The following is a 16,973-nucleotide window of genomic DNA, read 5'->3' on the forward strand; positions in this document are numbered from 1 at the left end:
CTCTGTGATGAGTTTTTGCTCTTAAACTGAGTGCTCAAATGGGAAGATGAAGATAAGGCTTTATTTGGAATGACCTCAAATGAGGCCATTGGTTTTTCACTCTTTTATTAATATGAATCAGGAAACATGAAGATTAGTAAAGATCCTAATCAATTGCCCAACATTAGTTTTTCTAGTAACAAGGGCAAATGTGCTTTTTAAGTACTTAAAGGTAAAAAGGAAATCATACAGCAATAAAGGGGATGCAACAAGGTTAATGCCTGCAAATCTTTTCACGAATGTCATTTCTGTGCTGGAAAATTTTCAAAGACTGCCCATGTTGGGAAGGTAAAAAAAAAAAAAAAAAAAAAAAAAAAAAAAAAAAAAAAAAAAACAATCCAAAAAAAAAAAAAAAAAAAAAAAGTTTAAAAGCACTTAATCTAAACCCCTTCTGAGACTGAATTGGATTGACTGCATGGCTGATCCAGTGACTGCAAAAACCTATACATTCAGGAGGTGACTTTTAAAAAATGAATTGATGGTGTGGCTGGCAAGATGGCCAAAAGGAACAGCTCCGGTCTGCAGCTCAACGCAGAAGGCAAGTGATTTGTGTATTTCCAACTCAGGTACCCGGCTCATATCATTGGGACTGGTTAGACAGTGTTTGTAGCCCAGGAAGGGCAGGCCAAAGCAGGGTGGGGCGTCGCTTCATCCCGGAAGCCCAGGAAGCTAAGATCCACTGGCTTGAAATTCTTGCTGCCAGCACAGCAGTCTGAAGTCAACCTGGGATGCTTGAGCTGAGTGTGGGGAGGGGCGTCCACCACTACTGAGACTTGAGTAGGCAGTTTTCCCCTCACTGTAAACAAAGCCGCCAGGAATTTCAAACTGGGTGGAGTCCAGCAACATCGCAAAGCTGCTGTAGCCAGACTGCCTTTCTAGATTCCTCCTCCGGGCAGGGTGTATCTGAAAGAAGGGCAGCAGCCGCAGTCAGGGGCTTATAGATAAAACTCCCATCTCTCTGGGACAGAGAACCTAGGGGAAGAGGTGGCTGTGGGCACAGCTTCAGCAGGCTTAAACGTTCCTGCCTGCTGGTTATGAAGAGAGAAGCAGATATCTCAGCACACTGCTCAAGCTCTGTTAAGGGACAGACTGCCTTCTCAGGTGGGTCCCTGACCCCCATGCCTCCTGAGTAGGAGGCACCTCCCAGCAGGGGTCGACAGACATCTCATGCAAGACAGGTCCAGCTGGCATTTGGTGGGTGCCCCTCTGGGATAAAGCCTCCAGAGGAAGATATAGGCAGAAATATTTGCTATTTTGCAGCCTGTGCTGGTGATATTCAGGCAAACAGGGTCTGGAGTGAACCTCCAGCAAACTCCAGCCAACCTGCAGGAGACGGGCTTGACTGTTAGAAGAAAACTAACAAACAGAAAGGAATAGCATCAACATTAATAAAAAGGACATCCACACCAAAACCCCATATGAAGATCACCAACAGCAAAGACCAAAGGTAGATAAATCCACAAAGATGAGGACAAACAGTGCAAAAAGGCTAAAAATTCCAAACACCAGAAGGCATCTTCTCCTCCAAAGGATCACAACTGTTTGCCAACAAGGGAACAAAACTGAATGGTGAATGAGTTTGACAAATTGACAGAATTAAGCTTCAGAAGGTGGGTAATAACAAATTCCTCTGAGCTAAAGGAGCACATTCTAACCCAATGCAAGGAAGCTAAGAGCCTTGAAAAAAGGTTAAAGGAATTGCTAAGTAGAATAACCAGTTTAGAGAAGAACATAAATGACCTGATGGAGCTAAAAAACACAGCACAAGAACGTTAGGAAGCATAAACAAGTATCAATAGCTGAATCAATAGCAGAAATTGAAGATCAACTTAATGAAATAAAGCATGAAGACAAGATTAGAGAAAAAAGAACGAAAAACCTCCAAGAAATATGGCACTATGTGAAAAGACCAAACCTACATTTGATTGGTGTAAGAGCCAAATTCCAGAGCAGGCCAGAGGGAATGGAAATCAGTACACTTTGGAGGAACAGTTTTCAGCAGCCTTATCTGAATAAGGATGTTTTACCCACTGTGTCAGGAAAGAGAGTGGGGTATATGGATGCAAATTCATGGAGCCTGGGCAATGGAAAGATGAATGCGTCCTTTTCTGAATAATTTATTTTCTCAGGGAAGTAAAACCAAGTTCATCAATAAAGAATGAAGAAAAGGGAATGATTCTTGTAGGCTTTAAGAGAAGATATGTGTATAAATATTGTTCTCTAACAGTAGAGAACCAAGCTTACCAGAAAAATGAGAGAAGATGGCAGAGGCAGTATAGCGTGCTAGTTACTAGTCACGAATCGTGGAGCCAGACCGCGATCCAGTCTTGGCTGGGTCACTTATGATTATGGCCTCAAGAAACTTACTTACCAGCTAAGTGCCTTAGTTTTCTGATGTGTAAAACTGAGATAATAATAGTGCTTAGACCGTAGAGTGCTTGGGAGTTCAAAACAGCCTCATACTTTGATGTATCAACTGATATCATGAGGATAGCCTATCAGTGGGACAACTTCACACTGACAGTCCTAAAAATGAAATGATGCCAGTTAATACGGCTGTGTGTTTTTTCTCTAGCCATGTTCAACTGCTTCGGAAGTTCAACTGCTCACCTTGCTAGGAAGTAGGTGTAGAGCAGATAGAGACTTTGATTTAACCAGAGTTAGACGAGATGTGCATGAGACAGGGAGGGCATTTTGTCCAATGCTCTACTGCTAGATTTCTTCCTCTCCCAAGTATAAAGATGTTGCATTTCTTAGCTGAAATCCTAAGTATTTGTTTAAAATTTTCTGTGAACTATTTCACATTTACAATGTCAAACTTTATAAGAGCCCTTCAGAATACTAAGAGGTTTAGAACTCCATTTATGATTAAATTAGTCCTCTTCTTCAAGAAAAGCACCATTTATGATTCCATAAAAGTGGCAAATTTGGCAGAGACCAATATACAAGTGTCCCCATGAGAAACTATCACCAAGAGCCATAGAAGTCAGGAAAATGATTTTCAAAGCTTCCCTTTTGGAGATGAAGGAAATGATTTCTATATCAAATAAAATTACACTATTGGGATAAAGTTCACATGATATTTTCCATAGGTGACTGCTTTTTTTGTCTGTTTTACATCCCTGAGTATCTGAACCTTGATCTTTAGTGGGAAACAACATACCAGAGTGTCCACTTCGATTACTCTGCCAGCTTACATACTGCTTTCTTCGTTGCTAATGATCTGAAGCAAATGTCACCAAGTAGAAAAGAGGAATGATTCCAATGAGACTAAATGAGCAGACCAACTCTACCACCTCTCTTCACACAGGAATCTGTGAGGTGGCCAGCAGAGGAATCTCTTATTGTGTAATGATTATAGAATAATTTTCTCCATGTTTTTCTTTGCTTTTAGAAAATTTTTACTTTGGCTTTTTCTGCCAAAAATTGCATCTAGTGTCTTTAACAACCCACGCTTTACGGAAATTCTTACACTGTTTGGCAGTAGATTTTGCTCACTATCAATTCATTGGTATTTCCCCATCCTAAAAATAATAGCTTTCTGATTTAAAGGGGTGAGTAGCCTCTTCCAATTCTCATTAAAATACAAGTGTAAGTATTTGTAAATGAAGATATAGAAATAGCAAAATATGTAAATTTAGGATAAACAAAAATCGGAAAATAATGAAATCAAAGAAAAATTATAGTATTTATATTGCAAATGGAGCCAGATGGGAAGACACTCCCCATTGCATTTCTATTCACAGATGCAGAGACCTAAGACCTGAACAACCAAAGCAATAAGCAATTCTTTTTTTTTCTTTTTGAGAGGGAGTCTGGCTCTGTCACCAGGCTGGAGTGCAGTGGCCCAATCTTGGCTCACCACAACCTCTGACTCCCTGGTTCAAGTGATTCTCCTGCCTGAGCCTCCCAGGTAGCTGGAATTACAGGCGTGTCACCATGCCCAGCTAATTTTTGTATTTTGAGTAGATACAGGGTTTCACCATGTTGGCCACGATGATCTTGAACTTCTGACCTCAGGTGATCCGCCTGCCTTGGCCTCCCAAAGTGCTGGGATTACAGGCTTGAGCCATCATGCCTGGCCCAGCAATAAGCAATTCTTCCATGGCATTATGTTTATAATCCTTACTTTATTTGCATGGAGAAATTGTGAGTGATTTTGATATTTTTCCAATTTTTATTCTTTACTTTGTAAATTTTTAGTCTAAATAGCTTTTAAAAGAGAACATATATTTTATGCATGTTATATATAGTCTATTTTATATTTTCAAATATTTTTAATATATTCATGAATTATCATAAATTAGGGAACAAGATATAGTCTTTAAAAGACAGTGCTTTAGAGGACTTAGAAGAAATTCGTTTTATTACTTCTTATTTTAAGTCAGATTTGTAATATTTTCTTCCCTAGTTGGTGTGTTTTATCATTGATGTGAAGATTATCCATTTTTTTTTAAATGAAGAAGGTTAATTTATGTAGTGGATTTTGTTTGGCAAGCAGAGAAACAAAATAGCTGTCTGGGTTCTTGTCCAAAATGGAGGGTATGTTTGGATGATCTGTCTTGAACTGTAACTTGGTTAGTATGCAGAACAGCCATGAAATAGCTACATTGCCTTAATGCCAAAACTGAGGGTGATTTTTTAAAACAAATAATTCTAATAATGTAGAGAGAATTATTGAGATTGTCTGTGTCATTGGTAAACTTTCTTTGGATGCAGGGGGAGCTGTGGCATATTCTAGGAAATAGGAGTCATCATCAAAAACTACAACTGAAATGTGATAAGAGACCCTTGTAACTGCCAATTTGGAAGCACCCATTTTAAAATGTATTTTTCAATATTGTTGACATTATTGTTATTACTGTTATTATTAAACCATCATTTGTATACATTAAAATGTACAGATCTTAACTGTTTAGCTGTAACTAGCATCCATATGAAGACACGGAACGTTTTCGTCACCCCAGAAAATTCATTCAGGCTTCTTCCCAGATAATTTGGTTTCTTTCCAATTTAGAGCTTCTATGCGTAAAGAGGCGGTTTTTGTATATTATGGTGAACATAAGCACTCATTTCTGTTGGGCATATGTCTAGGAGTGTGATTGCTAGGTTGCAGGGTATGTGTATGTTAAGATTTAGTAAGTACTTTAAAATATTTTTCCATTGCAATTGGACCAATTTGCACTCCTCCAGCTAGGTAAGAAAGTCACAGTTGCTTCATATACTTGCCAGCACTTTGTATTGTTCATATTTTTAATTTTATCCAAATTAAAACCATGATGGGTTCCCATGCATATGTAAAGGTGATTCATGATTTGAGTCATTTTTCATGTTTATCGGGCATTTTTCTACCCTCTATAATGAAAAGCCTGTTTATTACAGTGTGTTTTAAATGTTCATTTTCTTACCTACAATTATGCCCTAACAATTGGTCTCTGATTTCCCTAAAGGTGAGTGATGCTTTTAATAGGTCTTTCTATTCCTAATGCTTAGTGCACTACTCTAGCACATTGCAGATTCTTAAAATATTGATTTGAATGAAATGAGGGTAATTATTAAATAGCTCCTCCTATGCGCCAGATGCTTTTCATGTATTTTGCAGTTAACCCCAAACCAACTTCATTTGCAGATGAAGAACTTGAGATTTAGAGAGTTTTAGGTACTTGCCATGGTCACAGAGGTACTAATTGGCTTGCATTGCTGTAGTCTGAAACCAAGATTTTTGAATTCAAAAACTGTTTTTTTCTTTGTTCCTTCCATTCACCACAATGGCTTTAAATTAAAAAGAGCCTTCCATTGTACTCATTCTGTACCCATTTACTGAGCAGGATGGCAGAGGATGCTGTGCTTTCCAATATCCATGTCTCTCTTTTGTTCTCTGGGCATGCAGCTAAACTACATTTCCCAGGATACTTTAAGTTAGATTGCATCTATTACGGCAATGGAATGTGATGGAGAATTATATACCATTTCTAGATCTCACCCATAAAAATCTTCCACATACAACCTTCCTCTTACTGCTCCTGTGAAACATTTGGAGTCTACATATTGAGCATGGAGTTGTCATAATATATAAGAAGTCTGGGTCCCTGAGTGACTGTGTGAAACAGAAAATTTCACCCCACCCCACACACACCTCCTGCTATCACAATGATTTTAAAAGAGTGAACATTAAGTTCTCATTGTGATAGACAACAGAGGTCTCAGGGTTTGTTAGAGCACTTCAGCCTACTACATTTTTCTCTAGGTGTTGGTGTGGAGATGAACAGCTGTTAGCCTAGGGAACTTCAGTTTGATAAACAAATGCAGTTGATCCTTGAACAATGAGAGGCTTAGTGGTGCTGGTCCCATGCACAGTCAAAAATCTGAGTATATCTCTTGACTCTCCAAAAACTTAACTACCAGTAGCCTAATGTTGACCAGAACCTTTACTGATAATATGAACAGTCAATTAATACATAATTTGTATGCTATGTGTAGTATATACCATATTCTTGCAATAACATATGCTAGAGAAAATATAATTTTATTAAGAAAATTACAAGGAAGAGAAAATATGTTTACTACTTATTAAGTGGAAGTAGATCATTATAAGGATCTTCATCCTCATCATTTTCACATTGAGCGGGCTGAGAGAAAGAGGAGAGATTGGTCTTGCTGATTCGGGGGTAGCAGAGGCAGACGTGATCAAGGAGGTAGAAGGTGAGGCAGAAGAGGCAGGAACACTGAGTGTAAATTTTATTGAAAATAAATCCATATATAAGGGACCTGTGCTGTCCAAATCTGTGTTGTGTAACGATAAACTGTAATTCTAACACAATATGACAAATGTTATAAAGCTACAGATGAAGTTCTATGGCAAATGATGGAGGCAGAACAATTCTGTCTTATAAACTTATAGAATATCTATCTCACTGAGAGGATCATATTTTTATGTGGATCCTGAAAGATCAAATCAAAGTGATTCACCTTTCAGGTTATAGAAACTGTAGGAAGAAATGCATGGAATAATAAATTCATGGTACACTTTTTCCTGGACATTCATGAAGTTCTAGGTAACTGGAGTGCAGTTCTTAGAAGAAGCATGATTACAGAGAAGTCCAATAAAACAGACTGGTTGTTGAAATTGAATATGCTATAAAAAGCAATTGAATTTGGTCTTATGATCAATGGGGAGCCATCTCTTATGACTTGCAGGGAGAAGAAATTAGAAGCCGGAAAATCATTCAAAGGTATTGCAATTATCCAGGTGAAACATAATGAAGATCAGAACTAAGACACTGTAAATAGGAATTAAGAAGTGGTAGAGTCTTAAAATTAGTACTGCTGTGGATGCAAAAGGAATAACGTTTAGACTATTCCTTTTGTTGAATGTCTTCTGCTATTAAAAAAGTATTACATAAATCAAGTCCAAATGAACCTTTGATATTTCCAGGTCTCATTCTAGAATCTATGTTTCCAACTTCTCAGAACTTCTAGAAGCCTTGTCTGTACACAAAATGTGCTTATCAATAACATTTTATCAATGACAAAGGTAAGTTTTGATTCTGGAATTATTAATTTCTTACATGCCTTTCCCCAGTTTATTGCTTTTCTGCTTTACATGGAAGACAGTTTAATTCCACAACAGTTATTGGGCTTCCATTATGTTCTCATATAGCAATAAGTACCAGTGATAAAGAGGAGTATAACCTTTTACCTCAGCCTTTATGAAATTCCTGGTCTAGTAAAGGTAGAGAGAAAGTAGGTTGAGAAGGACAAGATCGCAGCACAAAATGGCTACAATGCAGTCTAAGGGAACTGTCAAAATCAAGTGGTAAGAGGGGTTCAATGTGCTAAGAGGTTTCAAAGGAGTGATGTTAAAGGATCAGGCATGTTTGGTATTAGTCATGGTTTTGTGCAGACCACACACAACGTGGTATAGGCTTTCATGATGAAGACAGTGGTGATGAGACGATTTTGATAATGATGCTGATGATGAAGGAGGACAAGTTCCTTTTAGCATTTACAGTTTTATCAGCTACTGCCGACCTGTCTGTGGGCACATGGCCAGGCAGGCCATGCATCCACATTCATGCCTAGTTTCCTGCATTAATGACTCAAACCACTAATTATGTAATAATAATGATGATAACTGTTAGGCAGAGTCAATTTCCACTGTTTGTTTTGTTATCTTCAGGGGATTAAAGGCAGTTTTCTAAAACCTCCCTTAAATCTACAGAATAGAGCAAATATACAGGAGGAAATTTATAACCAAGGATTAAAGAAGCTCATGTCAGGACCAGGGTAGAAGACACCCAGAAGCTTAGCAAAAAGAATGAAAGAGTAGTTTATTTACATTTGCTCCTGGAAATGTGCACACAAACAGAATCACAAGTGGAGGGGAAAGAGTAACCCATTGTATGATGAGGGAAGGTAGGGGAAAAAAGTACAAAACAAGATTTTAACTTGGTTTTTGGAGAATTAAATAGGGCTGATTCCAGAAACATCATAAAGTAAGTTTCCCAAAGGGGGAAAATGTTGGCAGGAAATCAGAATCCCAGTTTTAGAACTGAATTATTATTCTTCTAACTAAAACAAAAAAAAGCTCTAAATTTTTTAGCCTAAAAGTGAATTTTGGAAATAATGTAATAGATGCATTCATTTATTCTCTAATGACACATTGATAGTCCTTTATAGACCAGATCCCATGCTATGTATTAGTAGAAAAAGTGCTGAGACAGTGTTTTCCTCAAGGAGTTTCCAGTCACACAGATCAACTCCCAGGGAAATAAAAAAGACCAATACCATGGCGGTAATTATTGTGGGGCCATGTGCAAGGTTGCTAAGAAAGAATGGAGAGATGACATCTTGGTCTGCCTAGGATAATGTGAAAAGATTTCCCAGAGAAGAAACTATCTTTATCTGGGATAGGCAATATGAGTAGGAATTCGGAGAATGAGAAGAAAAAAATGGAGATAGACATTTAAGGAAAAGAGAAAAAAATGAGAAACTGATCATGCATCAGTAATAATTATTGCAGGTAAAAATTACTGATGCGTCTTAAATTCATTGGGTAAAAGCTTAAGAAAAAACAAAATTTTTGTATCCTTGAAGCATCTCCTCCAAGGTGTGATTGACTACAAAGGCAAAGATAATTTTACAGAAGTAAAATCTGGCAAAAACAACCTTCTGTTGGAGTGCAATTGGCATTGCCAGTAATAAGACATATCAACATTATGAGCTCTGTGACATGATGCACGGAGAAAAACACAACATCATTTTGTGATGTTTAAGCATAACGTCACTTTAATCCCAAGAAAACATGAGACACACCACACCTGAGGAACATTTAGCGTAACAACTGATCATTACTCTTCAAGAGTGTCAAGGTCAGGGAAGAGAAGGAAAGACTAAGGAACTTTTACAGACTTGGGGAGACTAGGAGGAAATAACAACTAAAATGCAAGGTGGGATTTGGATATGATAGAAAACCAGAAAAAAGCTAATGGAAAGAAGGACGGAATTTGAATAAGGTCTTTAGTTAATAGTGTCTTCTCATGTAAAATTCTTTTACTTGATAAATGAACTAATGTTATGCAAGATGAGAGGGGAAGAGGAGTGAAGAATACACAGACAGTCTCTTTAATATTTCTTCAACTTTTCTGTAAGCCTAAGATTGGCTCAAAAAAAAAAAAAATGGAAAAAGAGGACGTGTTGGTTTAAGATAATGCGGTGTACATATGGCAGATAAGTACATTGATAGGGCCCAAGTGTTGGGTATTTCTGGGAAATGAGGTAAGCCAAGCCCTTCCTAAGGACTTTGGGCTTAATCCTGTAGATAATAACAGGCTATTGAGGAAGTTCAGCAGCAGAGCACCCCATTTGTGGTTTATCAACAACCTTTTGGTGACAGTGTGGACAAGAAGATAGAAGCACTGGAGTTGTGCACACTTTCAAGTAGCTATAGGCTCAGGGAGAGAAGTTAAGGGTTAGTCACAGAGGGGGTGAAGCAGAATGGCAGAATTCTACAACAGTCTTTTCAAAGATTAATCATCATTCCCTTGCAATATAATTGGAGGGATGGAGGCAGCAAACCACATTGCCATGTATGTACCTATGCAACAATCCTGCATGATCTGCACACATACCCCAGAACCTAAAGTACAATAAAAATAAATAAATAAATAAAAATGGACTATGAGTGTTTCCTAGGCCTGTATTATATATGAATGTTTCCAAGGCTATTTTTCATAGTCACCACCCATGTACCCATGTGTGTAGTCTACATTGTTGTCCATTTTATCCTGACTATAAATTTACTCATTCTCTGTTGTTGTTGTTGTTGTTTGCACTCCTTCTTCACTTTCAGCATGAAATTTGGTGTTATTACCTGGAGATCACCTATACCTCTCAAGAATAAGTCACGTCTTTCCGTGGATCATACAAACAGACACGATCAGACAATGCATTTTTTTCCTTCCTCAAATCATGCTCCAGGTAGGCATCAAAAAACAAAGACAAAGAATTTTCACTCTTTTTCTGTGCTAAAGTTGCCAACCCATCCAGTGGATCAAGATAGCTGGGCTGAGAATCAAGTAAGTTTTTAGTCAAGAGTGGCAATGAAAGAGAGAGAGAAAGAAAGAGAAAAGCCAGGCGCAATAGCTCATGCCTGTAATCCTAGCACTTTGGGAGGCCAAGGTTGGCAGATCACCTGAGGTCAGGAGTTTGGGACTAGTCCGGCCACCATGTTGAAACCCCATCTCTACTAAAAATACAAAAAAAATTAGCCAGGAGTGGTGGCGTGTGCCTGTATTCCCAGCTACCTGGAAAGCTGAGGCAGGAAAATCGCTGGAACCCAGGAGAGGGAAGCTGCAATGAGCTGAGATCATGCCACTGCACTCCAGCCTGGGCCACAGAGGGTGACTCTGTCTCAGAAAAAAAAAGAAAAAGACAATAAAAAGGAAGGAAAGAAGGGAAGAAAGAAAGAGAGTCAGAAGGAAGGAAAGAAAGAAAAAGAAAAAAAGAGAGGTAGAGAAGAAAGGAAAGGGAAAGAAGGAAGGAAGGAGAGAAAGAAATGAAGGAAAAAAAGAGAAGGAAAAGGAAAGAAGAAAGGAAGGAAGGAAGGAAGGAAGGAAGGAAAGAAGGAAGGAAGGAAGGAAAGAAGGAAGGAAGGAAGGAAGGGAGGGAGGGAGGGAAAGGAAGGGAGGGAGGAAGGAAGGAAGGAGGAAGGAAGGCAGGCAGGCAGGCAGGCAGGCAGGCAGGCAGGCTCAATGTCTAAGCTGAGATGGGGAAGAAAAAAATGAAGGAGTGGCAATTGTAACCAGAGGGCAGGGCATAGCCTGGTGACAGGGAAAGATGCATTGAGGAGAGGAGCATATAGTGCTTGAATCTAGCTACCTGGAATGTAGCTTTGCTCCCGCCAACTGGTGTAAAAGAACATGATTAATGTAGCCATGTCTAGCTAGTTTGGTGTTCGGGACATCGAAACTCTTGGCCTATTGTGTGGCCCTGATATGGGAGTGGTGGGATGGTGGGAGATAAGTCCAATAACAGCAATGCCCCAGACAGAGATGGGGGTATGTATTTGTTTTAGGGGAGTTGTTATCAAGATATTATAGAAGTGTCTGACTCTTTCTCAGAGTTTAAATTTATTCATTCATTTTTTAAAACAATGGGGATAATTCAGAAAATTTAAGAGAAATTTTAGACAGGTTTTTATTAAAGTACTTTTATTTTCTACTCAAAATGCCATTAATAATCAGGCATTACCCACACTGATTTCTCAGCTTGCTGTGAGTGAGTCTTTTGGGCCTTTATTTACTTATTTAATATTGGCATATAGATTCAAGATCTGTTCTTTTTTAGAATAAGGAAACAAAAAATATTTTTCTGTTGTTAAGCTGTTGCTTATGCCTCTTCCTTATTGAGGGGACTCATTCTCTGTTATACTCAAGACTATTCGCAGAAATAATAACTATACATCATTTTATTTCTCATTTGAGTAAGAAGTGGACCCTCTCCTTTCTGTTCCACAGTTTTTACCAAGTAAAAAGCAGGCAAAGTTCACAGGACATACTGTAAGATATAAAATCCAAAGTACATGCTACGGTCGCCTTCCTGTTCCTTGCTGTAAATCATGTACTGGAGTGTGCCGTGCTGTTGTAGTGACAGTATTCTCAGTCCCTTATACTGACATAGGGGCGGTGGCCAAGCAGAATTGTTCATGGGACATGTGACATGGTTCCAAAGATAAAAATTCATCTATTTCACAATTGTTCCCTGAGCCAGCCCTGAGTCTATGGAAAAGTCCTAACAGCAGTGCGGTGGTGGCTCTGTCTCCATCACAGCTCCACTAGTCAGGACTATAGAAGCATAACACCATCATTACCCGATTCACAGACTCCCCACAGTGGAGTGAGTGGCTGCTGTCAGGATGCAGAGGTTGTCTATGGGCATGGGTGGGATTTCATAACAATTACAAAAAAACTAGTTTTCAGTCAATTTTCATGAAATACGATGCGCTATATATTAAAAATATTACTTACCACTGAATAATTTATCCATGACCTTTTGGAATATGAAGAATTATCTTGTTGCATATTATCAAAGTAAATCATCTCTCTCTTCTATTTAATGGCAGACATCTTTAATATGCCTATGAGGTTCCACTTTAAATATTCAACCTGATATAGAATGTCTGTATACACATGTCTTTTGCAGATGAAGTGAGCGCTTTTCTTTTGTCTTGGAGATCCTGGGCTTTAGATTGAGAGATGGCTGGGCAGTGTGAAATGTTGAAAGCTTTGTTTATGATTTGACGTCTTCACATTGAACTAAGCTAAGAGGTGAGTAGGTTGTCTTAAATTATTGGGCAAAACAGGCAAAACCTAGACTCAAACTGAATTTTCTGGATTCTCTGTCCAGTACTCTATTCTGCACAGTGATGAAGGGCAGGGTTTAGAAGCAACTGTTGTCCAGCAAACCAAGGCAGGAAAAGGATGAGAGGAAGAAATTCATGACACATATAGTGAATGATGTTGTCTAATACTGTGCTGCTAGGAGGTTAATTATTTGATTCTGTGGGGAATAAAGAGGTCTACCTGATATCCTAACAAAAGATATGTGCATACAGGCACTCTATATTCGGCTGACTATTTAAAGTAGACCCTCATAGGCATATTAAAAATGTTTTCTATTAAACAAAAGAGAGAGATGATTTAGTATGATGATCTATGACAAGATAATTCTTCATTTTCCAAAAGGTCATGGATAAATTATGTGTACTAGCATTGGGACATTTATTCTTTAAGAAAATATTTATTAAATCCCTATAGCATGCTAGGCATTATCATCAATGTTGTCTAGGCATATGCGGCACTAGGGTGGGTATCTCCCTTCCCTGTCTCACTGTTTCTACAAGAAGGGGAACATCAGTAAATATATCACACTTGGCATCTCTAAACCTCCACACTCACATTTTCCCAGGCTGGGAGTGGAGGTGTCAGTGACTTACCATGAGTAAGTTTCAACTATAAATTTGGCATAACTCTTCCCCTTGTTCATTTCCTTCTTTTTGGAACCTGCCTGATCAGCTCTTGGTCATGTGTTAAGCTGAGCAGTAAATTTTCTGTTCTAATGGGCGTCAGTGTGTGATTTCCCCTCACTGTTTGTGATCAGAACAGTCAATCCATCTAACATGAAGGCTCCACATCTGAAATCCAATTTGTCTCTCATCTATGTGAAGTTTCCTATCAGTTACATTGGTAAGGAAGTGGTTTGAAGTCAGGCAGCGGGGTGCTAGGTCTACAAACAGCATATGGGCTTATCACAGTGCAGGACCCTTGTCATGGGTGTAGGAGCAGCACAGTTATACAGTCACATAGGGCCTCCGACTTGATGGAGGCCACATTTCCATTATGCAGTAACCCCCACAAAATATGTAGTGGATATTCCCAAAGTTTTTAGCCCAATGGAGGGTACTTATGGTGTCAGCTGCATGGATAAATCTTGAACTACTCAAATTCAGCTTGAATGGGCATCAGAAGATCATTTTAGATATAGCAGATAGAATATTTGTCACTTTTAAGCCTTAACGTAGCTGGGATCTATACACAGAACTCTGGTAAGGTTTTAGTATTAAAATGCATTGGATTGTATTGGATCTGTTACTCCAAATCTGATTCAACATTTGGGAACGTGGAGAAAACTCCCTAGTCCCGGGGCTTATAAAATGCCTCAAGAATCACCCTTCTACACACACACACACACACACACACACACACACACACACACACTGATCCTAGATTCATTACTAAACTTTCTCTGTATTTTATTGTATTTGAAGAGCGCAAGTTAGAAATTTTGGTCCTCAGGGCCCCCATTGCAAGTTTCAGAAATAGCAAAAACCATTTCTGTTCACAGATATTGGTTCAACTGAAAGTCAGGTATGGCAAGGGAGAAACTTCCTCTACGAGGCAGCTATTTTAGTCCTAATCAATTCCATGGCAAGGAGCTTTGTTAATAGACACAGAAGAGGTATAGGAGTAAGAATGACAGCCGGCATGTGAGTTAGCACATATGCTTGCAGAAAGACCCATGCTCCATACAGGACGGGTGACAAGGTCACAGGGATCAAAGGAAAAGTGGAAATTAGGGAGGTTTAAATGCACTTATTGGGAAAGAATGTTACTTCAAGATAACCTGATGATTGGACTGCCACCACTGCGTATTTGTAAACTCTAGAAGACTCAATGTAATGTCAAATGGCCCTTTTCTAGAATGGGAGACAGAATCCCTAAGTGAAATTTCCTCTCAGATAAGATAAATGTACGTTGCCCAAGCTAACTTTTGTTAAAAATGATCTCCTAACTGAGTTTAAATTTATAGTTGATCATCTTCCTAAATAGAGATGGCCTGATTGGTACATTTGGAATGGAAATCAGAATTTTCTTCATCTACCCACATTTTTTTCAGATACCTTCAAATCTTTGCTATAGTCTTTGAAAGCTCTAAGTTCTGAGTTTCTTTATCTGAGATGAGGTCTGGAGGAGTAGGAATTCCCTTTGTTTCTACATGTTTAAGGTTTGCAGCAGTACTAGAAAAATCTCTTGTGTTTTTTAAAAAAATCTTTGGACACATTAAAAAGTGAGGCACAGACAGATTTGGTGTTGAACTAATTCAGTTTCTGAGGTTCAGAGAAATGGCCCATAATCTAATGATAGATAACACTGGCTGTGGTTTTTACAGGAAGCCAGGCATTGAAGATATCTTAAGCTAAGATGGAGCAGAACACAAAAAGGACCTCACTGTCTTTGGCTTTACATAGCCAAGAACAAGAATATTTGATTTTGGACTTCAATTACTTTGAATTTTGATATATCAAAACTTGAATTTTCAAGGGGATCTAATCTGTGGACTTTATTTTCTTCCAAGGAATTTGATCCTGGAAAGAAGTTTATATTTAGCTATTTGGAATTTTATTATTGTGTTAATTTTAAGTTTCTTGTTGATTTATATTTGGCAATGTGCTGAAAAATAAGTAGGTAATACAGATACCTACTTTTACAAGATTGTTATAGATTAAATGAGTTAATGGAAAATGCCTAGAAAAGACTATATCAAAATTTTCCATTAGTCTTTTATCTATCAATTTGTTCAAAATTTGGGGAGTGGTGATGAGAGAAGCTATTGGGGCCTTCCATGAAGTCCAACAATCAGTACTAGTTATGGGCACACAGCAGTATTATGATTCTGGCTTCAGTCTAATGGTAGAGGCAGATGAGTAAACTGATAATTGTAGTACATGATGTGATGTATTATAACAAAGATGTGATATGCTGTAGGAACTTGGAGATGGGAGCAACTACAATTCAAATGTTACTGTAGCTGTGCAGAAGACTAGTCCAAGACAAATTGTGAATCTGAGCCTAATATTCTTCAGTCCTACAGCTGAATCTTCCTATTACTGCTTCCCACCATTTATCTGTCACACAGTGACCCATGTCCTTTCACTACCTGCTGGCTGCCCTCCTAGAGTTGCTCCTTCCAATATTTAGTTCCAGATTCAATAGCAGGTTGGTACAACAGCTGCCTGAAGCACCCATCCATATGAGCTGCCACACCATCAGCTGAGGATTGAAAACATCACTGGATACAGAAAAAGGTAGAGAAAAATTAAGTTTTCAGAAAGGAAAGGACCTTGTATACTAGATGAGATTTCCAGATCCAGGAAACAGAAGCTAGCTTAGGACAATTAAACAGAAAAGGAATTTATTACACATATTTAGCAAATCACAGAATTGTTAAAAGAAACTTGGAGGCTAAGTGCTCAGAGCATCGCCTTTAAACCACGCTGTGAAACTGGTCTGGTAAGAAAACTGCACACTCACTAGATAGTATAATCTGTACCACCACCACTTGTGCATCAAGAACTCACTGCTTCTGAAAGCACTATTGCTTCCTTCACAATGCCCCTTTGACATAAAAAAGCACCTTTTCAACTTCTGCAGCTACTACAGCCTTCAAATGCTGAATACTTTAATAATCTTGGCAACAAATACAAAATAGATTGTGTGCAATTCTTTGCTCCTCACACAGCTTACTTTCTATCATATTTTGCAAAATGCATTCACTTGGTGGAGTCTAGGTAACATGCTTGAATTCAAGCTGCAAGGAAGCTGGCAAAGCCATTTCTATGGCTTCTTTCTCGAAGTGATGTTGGGAAAGCCTTAGGCAATCAGAAAACATGACAAGTGTCTATATACTAATGATAACATTGGACGAGGAGTGAAACTCTTTTTTTTTTGAGACGGAGTTTCACTCTTGTTACCCAGGCTGGAGTGCAATGGCATGATCTCGGCTCACCGCAACCTCTGCCTCCTGGGTTCAGGCAATTCTCCTGCCTCAGCCTCCTGAGTAGCTGGGATTACAGGCACGCGCCACCATGCCCAGCT

At 38.7% G+C, this 16,973-nt stretch overlaps 1 long non-coding RNA gene across 6 annotated transcripts in view; it reads left to right on the top strand.

Moving 5' to 3' along the window:
* LOC108300474 overlaps window positions 1-16,973 on the top strand; it is a 176,941-nt gene that overhangs the window by 129,102 nt on the left and 30,866 nt on the right. For all 6 annotated transcript variants that reach the window (XR_005199183.1, XR_005199184.1, XR_001823451.2 and 3 more), the window contains 2 exons: window positions 10,391-10,518; window positions 12,742-12,866. This is a non-coding gene — a long non-coding RNA (uncharacterized LOC108300474). The remainder of the gene's footprint in view (window positions 1-10,390; window positions 10,519-12,741; window positions 12,867-16,973) is intronic.

This window comes from Cebus imitator, unplaced genomic scaffold (assembly GCF_001604975.1).
Source record: "Cebus imitator isolate Cc_AM_T3 unplaced genomic scaffold, Cebus_imitator-1.0 Scaffold27, whole genome shotgun sequence".
NCBI classification, from domain to species: Eukaryota; Metazoa; Chordata; class Mammalia; order Primates; family Cebidae; genus Cebus; species Cebus imitator.